Source organism: Cetorhinus maximus, chromosome 19, assembly GCF_964194155.1.
Source record: "Cetorhinus maximus chromosome 19, sCetMax3.hap1.1, whole genome shotgun sequence".
NCBI lineage: Eukaryota > Metazoa > Chordata > Chondrichthyes > Lamniformes > Cetorhinidae > Cetorhinus > Cetorhinus maximus.
In genome coordinates this window covers 12,981,812-12,993,855 of record NC_135897.1, presented here as the reverse complement: position 1 = coordinate 12,993,855, position 12,044 = coordinate 12,981,812, and the positions used below count along the sequence as shown (strand labels likewise).

Sequence of the window (12,044 nt, the reverse complement as noted above, 5' to 3'; positions counted from 1 at the left end):
ATCCAGGAATATTTAACACCCAGTTCTACCCTCCTTTGAGGCAGGTATTTGTTTAAATCATAATATCATATTTCCACATGTCAACCTGCATCTGTAACTCACCAATCTTATTGATCACACTCCGTGCATTCACATACATGCACATTAACCCTGATTTAAGCTTTATCACTTTCTCCCTTACTCTAACCCCACCTAATAACTCACTGTTTCCCTACTCTAGTGTTAGCTATCTCCCTCGGTATTCCGTGCACCTTGATATTCCTCTCTGATATTTCCTTCAGGTTCCCACACAACTGCCAAGTTTCCCAACCATATCCCCTCCCCTCCCACCCATACCCCTTCTCAACCCCGTCCTCTTCCGTCTCCCCTCTACCCCCCCACCAGCTCTCCCCTCCCCTTTCCCTACTGCCTTCTTGGTCCCCCCTCCCTTCTCATGTCTACCCACCCCTTTCCATTCACCCTCCCCTCCATTCTCCTTCCCATTCCCTCCCTCTCCCACCCAGTCTCCTCCACTTCCCCTACACCCCTTCTATCTCTCTCCTTCCATCCCATCTTCCCTCCCATTCCTCCTCACCTCCTTTACCTCTCTCCATTTCCCCTCTCCTTTCCCCTCACTTTCTGTCCCTTCCCCATCCCTTCCTTTCACTTCACGCCCACTTCCCACCCCCTTCCTCTTCCTTCCCCTTCCTACCAATCCCCTGTGCTCTCACCCCTCTCCATTCCTCTCTATTCCTCTTCTCTCTCCCCATCTTCCCTCTATTCCTCTTCCATCTTCCCTCTGCTTCCTCCACTGCCATCTATTCCCCTCCTTCCTTTCCATTCCCGCCCCTCATTCCTTTCCCCTCCCTTCCACTCATCTGACCCCTCCCCCCTTGCCCCCTCCCCTTCCCTCGACACCTAGTTCATCCCAGTCCAGCTTATCTCTTCCAGAAAATTAGGCCCAGTGCAGTGACATCATCACACTAAAAGAAAAACCATTCCCTCGAGCTTAAAAGTGATTAATTTTATTTACTGTTCAACAGGTTCATTCTCTGAACCTATATGTGACTCCAGACCAACAGCAATATTGTTGACTCAGAAATGGCTGAGCAAGACACTCAGTCAATGACAATTAGGGATAGGCAACAAATGTTGTCCTTGTCAGTGATGCCTGCATCTCATGAAAGAATTCATTAAATCATTATGAAGATATTATGTGTCCATTAACAAATTTCAACAACACTAATTTCTCGGCTCATAAAAACACAAGAAATAAGAGCAGAGTAGGCAATTCTACCCCTTGAGCCTGCTTCCTCCTCCTCCTTCAGGTACCATGCCCTAAGAGGGCATTGGAGACCATGGACTTCCATTGGATTGGTCCATGATTATGTTTGGTAAAGTGCTGCAGTGGTTTGCCATTGACGTCTACAGTATGGCTGACCAGGAAACTCTCCCACTCTTGTCACCTGCCAAAAGATGTATTGGAAGGATTTATTGGCTGATAGTCAATCTTTTGGCCACATTATGAATGCACCTTCTGTGGCCATCGAGTCCTGAAGTGAGACTTGAACCTGGAACTTCTGGCCCAGAGGTTGGGGCACTACCACTGCATCACAAGATGTGCAAACCTGCTTCACTTTTCAATAAGATCAACTTCTACCTCAGCTACAACGTTATGGACTTGATTTTCCAGACAGGTTTCACATTAGAAACGTTGAACTTTATTTACCGGCTGCAGCAGCAGTTACTGCTTCCACCAAACTCCACAACTAGAAGAAGAACTCCTCATACTGAGGTTCCCCATGCTTAGGGCTAATTTGTTCACACTGTCACGTGATACCGTTCAACACAATAAGTCTTAAAGCTACAGCCACTGCGTTCCTCAAAGCTACAATTACTACATACATTTTTCCAGACTATCCCAATATCTCTCAATTTCTTAAGCATCCTAACATCTATTGATCCCTAATACACTTAACACTCATAACACTCCATTGATGGTTCAGTTAAGAATAAGAACTAAATCATGATTCCAAAGTAACTGAGTCTGAAAAGATCCACGATTTGATTCAGAATGGTGCAATCTGAGAGTCAGGCAGCTGGTCCTTCAGGTCCAATGAGCCAGGCTATAAAGAATGCTTTCTCTCTCTAGGGAGTGTGATGGGAAGGGATTGACAAATCCATTCCACTTTAGTCTTTATTGTTCCCGGTTCTCAAATTTCTTATTCTCAAATTCCAAACATCAGGTTCCCACTGTTCTATGGCAAAGAAAACACTTTCTCAAGTAATTGACTGGGAAGCAGAAACACACCCAGACACACAGATACAGATGTGCCCATACACACAAAAGACAATCTTCTGCTGAGGGTTTGAATTTAAAATGCAAAACCTTAAAGGCAACAATCTGTGGATTGTTGCCAGAGCCATGTGCCAATTGGCATAGGGTCAACAATAAAGTAATCTCAGGTGATTTAGAAGCAATTGTAAGGCTTTATTAGTAATAGTAAGGTATACTAGCTGTAGTAAAGCTTATTAGGAGCAATAGGGTCTAGGTTTCTTGCCTCTGGTTTACAATAAATAATCTGTAAATTTAAGGCATGGCAGGGCAGCTCAGCTGCATAACATGTGGAAAGTCATGGACGCTTCCTGTGACCTAGATGACCACATGTGTTGGAAGTGTCGCCAGTTGCAGAAACTTGAGCTCCAGATTTTGGAGCTCGAGCGACGTCTGGAATCACCCTGGCACATCCGCAAGGCTGAGAACTATGTGGATAGCACGTTTACGGAGGTGGTCAAACCGGAGATTAAGAGAGTGCAAGCAGAGAGGGGATGGGTAACCTCCAGACAGTCGAGGAGGGCAAGGAAGGAAGTGCAGGAGTCCTCTGAGTTCATCTCGCTCACTAACCAGTTCTCTGTTTTGCATACTGGTGAGGGCGATGGCTCCTCAGAAATGAATGCATGGCTGGAGAGATGGTGCAGGAGGGTGGGCTTTAGATTTCTGAGGCACTTGGACTGGTTCTGGGGCAGCTGGGACCTGTACAAGGTGAATGGGTTACATGTTATTGACCGGGGCCAATATTCTCGCCGGGAGATTTGCTAGTTCTGTTGGGGAGGGTTTAAACTAGCTTCACAGTGGGGTGGGAACCAGGGAGGGAATTCAGATAGGAGAGAAACAAAGCTGGTAATGGTAGGAAGAAATGTAGTAAGCAAAATTAGAAGGCAGCAAAATAAAGGCCAACGTCAAATAAGGTCAAAATCTAGAACAATATTAAAAAGGCAAAATTAAAGACACACTATCTGAATGCACGCATTTTCACAAAAACGGCAATTAATTGACGGCACAAAAAGAAGTTAACGTAATTGCCATTACGGTGACATGGCTGCAGGGTGACCAAGGCTGGGAACTGAATGTTCAAGGGTATTCAGCATTTAGGAAGGATAGGCAAAAAGGAAAAGGATGTGGGTAGTGCCGATAGTAAAGGATCAGTACATCAGTGAAAGAGGATCTTAGATTGAAAGATCAAGATGTAGAATCAGGTTGGGTGGATCTAAGAAACAGCAAGGCGCAGCAAACATTGATGGGAATTATTATAAGCCACCGAACAGTCGTGGTAATATAGGGCATGGTATATATCAGGGCATTAGAGGTGCATGTAACAAGGCTAATCATGGGGGATTTAATCTGGATATAGACTGGGTAAACCAAATTAGCACAAACGCTGTAGAGGACAAATTTCCGGAATGTATAAAGTCTCTGAACTGCTTCTAAAGCAATCATATCTTTCTTCAAATAAGGAGACCAAGCTGTACACAGTACTCCAAATGTGGTCTCACCAAGGCCCTGCACAGCTACAGTAAAATGTCCCCACTTTTACATTCCATTCACTTGCAATAAATGCCAACATTCCATTTGCCATCCTAATCACTTACTGTACCTGCATACTAACTTTGTGTGATTGTGGACACCCAGATCCCTCTGTACCACCGAGTGTACTGCTTTTCTATTATTCCTGCCAAAATGGACAAGTTCACATTTACCTACATTACACTCCATCTGCTATTTTTGTGCCCTCACTTAACCTATATCCCTTTGCAGACTGTCTACCTCCTCATGGCAACTTACTTTCCTACTTATCTTAGTGTCAATGGCAAATGTAGCTACCATACATTTGGTCCCTTCATCCAAGTCATTGATATATATTGTAAATATTTGAGGCACCAGCTCTGATTCCTGTGGCACTCCACAAGTTACATTTTGCCAATCCAAAAGAGACTCACTTATCCCTACACTCTGCTTCCAGTTAGCTAACCAATCCTTTATCCATGCTAATATGTTAGGCCCCTACAACAGGCACTCTTATCTTGTAGAATAACCTTTGATCCGGCACATTATCAAATGCCTTTTAGCAATCCAATTACGCCACATCTACAGGTTTCCCTTTATTTACCTTGAACACTATTTTGCCAAAAAAACTCTAATAGATTAGTTAAACACAATTTCCCTTTCACAAAGCCATGTTGGTTCTGCCAGATCACATCATGATTTTCTAAGTATCCTGCTATTACCTCCTTAATAATGCATTCCAGCACTTTCTCTATGACAGATGTCAGGCTAACTGACTTATAGAATGCCTCCCTCCTTTCTTGAATGAAGGTGTTACATTAGTTATTTTCCAATCCACTAGGACATTTCCAGAATCTGAGGAATTTTGGGAGATTATAACCAATGCATCCGTTATCTGTGCTGCCACTTCTTGTAAGACCTAAGATGCGAGCCATCACTCCTGGGGACTTGGTAGCCCTTAGGTCTAATAGTTTTCCTAGCACCTTTTCCGTGGTGATAGTGATTGTATTAAGTTCACACTTCCTATCACCTCTCGATTTTCAATTATCTTTGGGAAGTTTCCTAAGTAGTCATTTGGTAGCACAGATCTTGAGTATTGTTGAAAAAAGACATCTTGTCGAAACTTTTTATTTTTCAATCATCAGGATAGTCGCAAGAATATCAATGTCAGGGGAAGCAACAACTTTATATTGTATGAGAAGAGAATGCTTATTGGTTAGCAAATGGACTCTGATTGGTAGTGGCATTGCCATGGAGAATGCACCAGTTGATGGTGACTGACAGTTAATTGCCAAGCATTGTTCCAAATTTAAATCAGGCAGCTCGATTCTGATTGGCCAAGGCATTGCCCTGTGGAATGAACCAGCGAATGGCTATCACTTACTTTGTTCAGCTGAAACAGGCACAATGCATGTACATGTTTTTTCTGTCTGCAAAGAACAGGGCCCTGTCTATTAATATATGTAGATTCCAGTGCACGCAAATGCACCACACTGCGAGCCCAACTGGCCATCTTAAATTGGTTGTCAGTGTAATTTTTAGCGCACTGAGGATTATTTAGAAAATGTTGTCCAATCGTGGAATCACATCTAACTTTGAACACCGTGTTTTGAATTTTGCAAGCACGGGCTGGTTGGGTACAGCCTGTACCTTGCCCATTGCAAACAGCAGAAGGGACATGCTATTTGATACAATCCGCTAGTCTTTTGGACGTACAACCTACATTACACCTAGCATTACACTGACACTGAAATTCATATACCACATTATTCAATTGTGTGGTAGGCAAAATGTCTTTTTTAGCTTGACAGCCAGGAGTTCAGGTTTAACGGCACCATGTATGCCCCAATAGATGGTGTTGCTATGGGGTCCCCCCTAGGCCCAGCTCTTGCAAACATCTTTGTTGGGTTCCATGAGAAATGCGTCTTCAATGGAATCACACCTAACCTCCTACCGCTTGCATATTTCCAATATGTGGATGATACATTTGCTATATTTAAATCTGCAGTTGCATATAATAATTTCCTTGCATGTCGTAATGGGCTCCATCCTGCTATCAAATTCACCTTTGAAATAGAGCACTCAAATAAACCCCCCTTCCTTGATGTACTAGTTGAGAAACCTGCTGGGGGTTCTCTACCACGGTCCACCACAAGCCTACCTTCACTGATCAATACACATGTTCAAACTCTTACAGTTTCACATGCTATAAGATTGGCCTTCTCAGCAACCTCGTAAATAGGGCCCAAGTCATTTGCTCATCATGCAGGTGTGATGCTGAAATAGGGTGCATTAAAGGCATCCTGTGGGATAGTGGCTTTCCCGATCAGATCATTTCACACTGTATATCGCACAAACTCATGAATGGGCCTAAGGCAGTCACTTTCGGCCCTGGAAAGTGCCCGGTCTACCTCAGGTTACCCTGGAAGGGTAAGGTGTCTCAAAAATTTGAGCAACAGGTAAAGCTAGCTGTTTCACACTGCTACTATGCAGTAGCAACACAAATGGTATTCACCACTAACAGGATGCTGCCATCAAGCCAAAAAGACGTTTTGCCTATCACATGAATGAGTAACGTGGTATATGAATTTCAGTGTCAGCCTGATACTAGGTATGTAGGCCATACATCCAAAAGACTGGCAGATCGCATCAAACAGCAACGGGCTAGGTATAGATCGTACCTAACCAGCCCATGCTTGCAAACCTCAAAACACAGTATCCAAAGTTAGATGTGATTCCATGATTGGGCAACGTATGCAAAATAACTCTAAGTGTGCTAAAAATTACACTGACGACCAATTTAAGATTGTCAGTCAGGATCCTAGTTTGAGGCATTTCCATGTACTGGAAGCTGCATATATTAATAGACAAGGGCCCTGTTCTTTGCAGACAGAAAGAACATGTACACACATTGTGCCTGTTTCAGCTAAACAAAATGTGATACCTATTCATTGGTTCATTCCTCAGGGCAATGTCTTGACCAATCAGAATCAAGCTGCCTGATTAAAATTTCAAACAATGCTTGGGCGTTAACTGTCAGTCACCATCAACTGGTGCATTCTACATGGCACCGCCTCTACCAATGGGCCCTGACAATACTCCAGCAATAGTACTGAAGACTTGTGCTTTAGAACTTGCCGTGCCCGTAGCCAAGCTGTTCCAGCACAGCTACAATGCTGGCATCTACCCAGCAATGTGGAAAATTACCCAGGTACATCCTATACACAAGGAACAGGACAAATCACACCAAGCCAATTATCACAGTACTCTCGATCATAAGTAAAGTGATGGAAGGGGTCATTAACAGTGCTATCAAGCAACACTTGCTTAGTAATAACCTGCTCACTGATGCTCAGCTTGAGTTCTGCCAGGGTCACTCAGCTCCTGACCTCATTACAGCCTTTTTTCAAACATGGGCAAAAGAGCTGAACTCCCGAGGTGAGGGAAGAGTGATTGCCCTTGACATCAAGGCAGCATTTGACCGAGTGTGGCATCAAGGAGCCCTAGCAAAACAAATCAATGGAATAAGGGGGTAAATTCGCCGCTGGTTGGAGTCAAACCTAGCACAAATGAATATGGCTGTGGTTGTTGGAAGTCAATCAGTTCCAGTATATCAATGAAGGAGTTCCTCAGGTTAGTGTCCTCGGCCCAACCACCTTCAGCTACTTCGTCAATGACCTCCCTTTCATCGTAAGGTCAGAAGTGGGGATGTTCACTGATGATTGCACTATGCTCAGTACCATTCACAACTCCTCAGAAACTGAAGCAGTCCATGTCCAAATGCAGCAAGACCTGGACAATGTCCAGGCTTGGGCTGACAAGCATCAAGTAACATTCACACTGCACAAGTGCCAGGCAATGACCACCTCCAACAAAAGAGAATCTAATCCCTGCCCCTTGAAATTCAATGACATTACCATCGCTAAGTCTTCCACTATCAACATCCTGGGGGTTACCATTGACCAGAAACTGAACTGGACTAGCTAAATAAATACTGTGGCTATAAGAGCAGCTCAGAGGCTAGGAATCCTGTGACAAGTAACTCACCTCCTGACTCCCCAAAGCCTGTTCACCATCTACAAGGCACAAGTCAGGAATGTGATGGAATACTCTCCATTTGCCTGGAAGGACAAGAGCAGCAGATACATGAAAATACCACCACCTGGAAGTTCCCCTCCAAGCCACTCGTCATCTTGACTTGGAAATATATTGCCGTTCCTTCACTGTTGCTGGGTCAAAATCCTGGAACTCCATCTCTAACAGCACTGTGGGTCTACCTACACCACATGGACTGCAGCCGTTCAAGAAGGCAGCTCACCACCACCTTCTCAAGGGCAATTAGGGTTGGGTAACAAATGCCGATCTAGCCAACTATGCCCACATTCCATAAAAATGACTTTAAAAATCCAGAGTCCACTTGCCAACTAATCAGCACTCTCTTTTCACACAGTATAAAGCTGTTGCTTTCCCTGACATTGGTATTCTTATGATTGTCCTGCTGAGTGCAAAATGAAAAGCTTTGACAAAATGTATTTTTTCAGCAATACTCAACTTTTCTAAGTCTTCTACCGTGAAGACAGACAAAAAATACCTGTTCAACACTTCCGCCATTCCTTTGTTTTCAGTTATCAATTCCCCAGGCTCACTCTCTAGATGATCAACACTAGATTTAATTACTCTTCTCCTATTCAAATACTTGTAGAAACTCTTACTTTCCTTTTTTATATTACTAGCTAGCTTTCTCTCATACTTTGCTTTCTGCCTCTTAAATAACTTTTTAGTCATTCTTTGCTGGTCCTGAAAGTTGTCCAATCCTCTGACCTACCACCATTCTTTGCAGATTTGTACAGTGTTTCTTTCAATTCAATACTATACTTTAGTTCCTTATTTAGCCACAGATGATGCATCCTTCTCAGAGGTTTTTCTTCTCACTGGGATAAATCTTTGCTGAAAGTTATTAAATATTTCCTTAAATATCTGCCACTGCAACTCTACTGTCCTACAATTTAACCTAGTTTCCCAGTTCGCCTTAGCCAGCCCTGCCTTCAGATCATCACAGTTACCTTTATTCAGGTTTAAAGCGCAAGTCATTAAGCCACACTTCTTACTTTCAAACTGAACATGCAATTATATCATGATGTGATTGCTGTCACCTAGAGGCTCCTCTACCATGAGGCTATTGGTTAATTCTGTCTCATTGCTCATTACCAGGTCTAGGATAGCCTTCTCCCTGGTTGGCTCTAGAATGTACTGTTCTAAGAAATTGACCTGAAAACATTCTATGAACTCTCATTTTCCAGGCTACTTTTGCCAATCTGATTCTCCCAATCTACATTTAGATTAAAGCCACCTATGATTATTGTTGTACCTTTCTTACACTCTTCATTTATTTCTTTCTGTATGGTCTGTCCTACAGTGTAACTACCGTTTATAGGCTACCTAGTGTATAAACTACTCCCACAAGTGACCTCCTAACTTTACTATTTCTTATCGCTACTCATACTGATTCTACATCCTGATCTTTCAAGCTAAGGTCATCTCTCAGTACTGAACTAATGCCATCTTTAACTAACAGAGCTACCCCACCACCTTTTCCTAACTTCCTGTCATTTCGATATGTTAAATACTCTTTAACATTCAGGTCCCAGCCTTGGTCACCTTTTAAGCACTCCTCTAATGGCTATTAGGTCACACATATTTATCTCTATCTGTGCTAATAAGTCATCCCTTTTGTTACAAAAGGGAGGTGGTGACGTAGTGGTTTTGTCACTGGGCTGGGGACCCAAGTTCAATTCCCACCATGGTAGAATACAATAAAAATTTGGAATTAAAAGTCTAATAAGGATCAGGAAACCATTGTCAATTGTCATAAAAGCTCATCTGGTTCATTAATATACCAGACGCCGTCATCCCCACCCCTGGGTGTGTCCTGTCCCACCAGCAGAGGTGGCAGCATAGTAGTATACTGTCAGGAGCAAGTTGCCCTGGGCATCCTTAACATTGACTCCAGACCCCATGAAGCCTCATGGCAGAATGCCGTACATGGGCAAAGACACCTCCTGCTGATTACCACGTACGGCCCCCCTCAGCTGTTGAATCAGTGCTCCTCCATGTTGAACACCACTTGGAAGAAGCACTGCAGGTGGCAAAGGTACAGAATTTATTCTGGGTGGGGGACTTAAGTGTGACTTCAATGAGTGGCTCGGTAGCACCACCGCTGGCCAAGTCCTGAAGGACATAGCTGCTAGACTGGGTCTACAGCAGGTGATGAGGGAATCAACAAGAGGGAAAAAGATACTTGATCTCATCCTCACCAACTTGCCTGCCACAGATGCACCTGTCCATGACCTCTACACAGTCCTTGTGGAAACGAAGACCCGTTGTCACATATAGGATACTCTCCATCGTGTTGTGTGGCGCTATCACTGTGCTAAATCAGATAGATTTCGAACAGACCCAGCAACTCAAGACTGGGCACCCATTAGGCCTTTAATACCATCAGCAGCAACAGAATTGTACTCAACCACAATCTGTAACTTCATGGCCTGGCATATCCCTCACTTTGCCATTACCACCAATCCAGGAGAAGCACCAGGTCTCCTAAAAATGAGGTGTCAACCTGGTGAAGTTATAACACAGGACTACTTGCATGCCATACAGCATAAGGCGCAAGTGATAGACAGAGCCAAACGATTCCATGACCAACGGATCAGATCTAAGCTCTGCAGTCATGCCACATCCAGTCGTGAATGGTGCTAGACAATTAAACAACTCACTGGAGGAGGAGGCTGCACAGGTATCCCTATCCTCAATGATGGAGGAGCCCAGCACGTTATTACAAAAGATAAGGCTGAAGCATTTGCTACAATCTTCAACCAGAAGTGCCAAGTGGATGATCCATCTCGGCCTCCTCCAGAGGTCCCCAGCATCACAGATGCCAGTCCTCAGCAAATTCATTCACTCCACGTGATATCAAGAAACAGCTGAAGGCACTGGATACTGCATAGGCTATGGGTCCTGACAATATTCTGGCAATAGTACTGAAGACTTGTGCTCTACAACATGCTGCACTCCTAGCCAAGCTGTTCCAGTACAGCTACAACACTGGCATCTACCTGGTTATGTGGAAAATTGCCCAGGTATGTCCTGTACAAAAACAGCAGGACAAATCCAACCAGGCCAAATACCACCCCATCAGCCTACTCTTGATCACCAGTAAAGTGATGGAAGGGATAATCAACAGTGCTATCAAGCGGTACTTGCTTAGCAATAACCTGCTCACTGATGCCCAGTTTGGGTTCCATCAGGGTCACTCAGCTTCTAACCTCATTACAGCCTTGGTTCAAACATGGACAAAAGAGCTGAACTCCCAAGGTGAGGTGAGAGTGACTGTCCTTGATATCAAGACAGTACTTGACTGAGTATGGCATCAAGGAGCCCCATCAAGACCGGAGTCAATGGGAATCAGGGCAAAAGCTCTCTGCTGGTTGGAATCATACCTAGCACAAAGGAAAATGGTTGTGGTTGTTGGAGGTCAATCATCTCAGCTCCAGGACATAATGGCAGGAGTTCCTCAGGGTAGTATCCTAGGCCCAACCATCTTCAGCTACTTCATCAATGACCTTCCTTCCATCATAAGGTCAGAAGTGGAGATGTTCGCTGATGATGCACAATGTTCAACACCATTCGCAACTCCTCAGATACTGAAGCAGTCCATGTCCAAATGCAGCAAGACCTGGACAATCCCCAGGCTTGTGCTGACAAGTGTCAAGTAATGTTTGCGCCACACAAATGCCAGGCAACGATCATCTCCAACAAGAGAGAATCTAACCATTGCCCCTTGACATTCAATGGCATTACCTTCGCTGAATCCCCCACTATCAAAATCCTGGGGGTTACTGTTGACAAGAAACTGAACTGGACCAGCGATATAAATACTGTGGCTACAAGAGCAGGTCAGAGGCAGGGAATTCTGCGATGAGTATCTCAATACCTGACTCCCCAAAGCCTGTCCACCATCTACAAGGCACAAGTCAGGAGTGTGATGGAATATTCTCCACTTGCCTGGATAGGTGCAGCTCCCACAACACTCAAGAAGCTTGACACCATCCACTTTATTGGCACCCCATCCAACCACTTAAACACTCACTCCCTCTGCCACTGACGCACAGTAGCAGCAGTGTGTACCCATCTACAAGATGTACTGCAGCCACTCAACAAG

At 44.2% G+C, this 12,044-nt stretch overlaps 1 protein-coding gene across 1 annotated transcript in view; it reads right to left on the bottom strand.

The window, feature by feature from the left end:
- The window catches only part of LOC144693663 (lactosylceramide 4-alpha-galactosyltransferase-like), a 278,016-nt gene that overhangs the window by 243,173 nt on the left and 22,799 nt on the right, over positions 1 to 12,044 (bottom strand). The gene's annotated exons all lie outside the window — the stretch shown is intronic.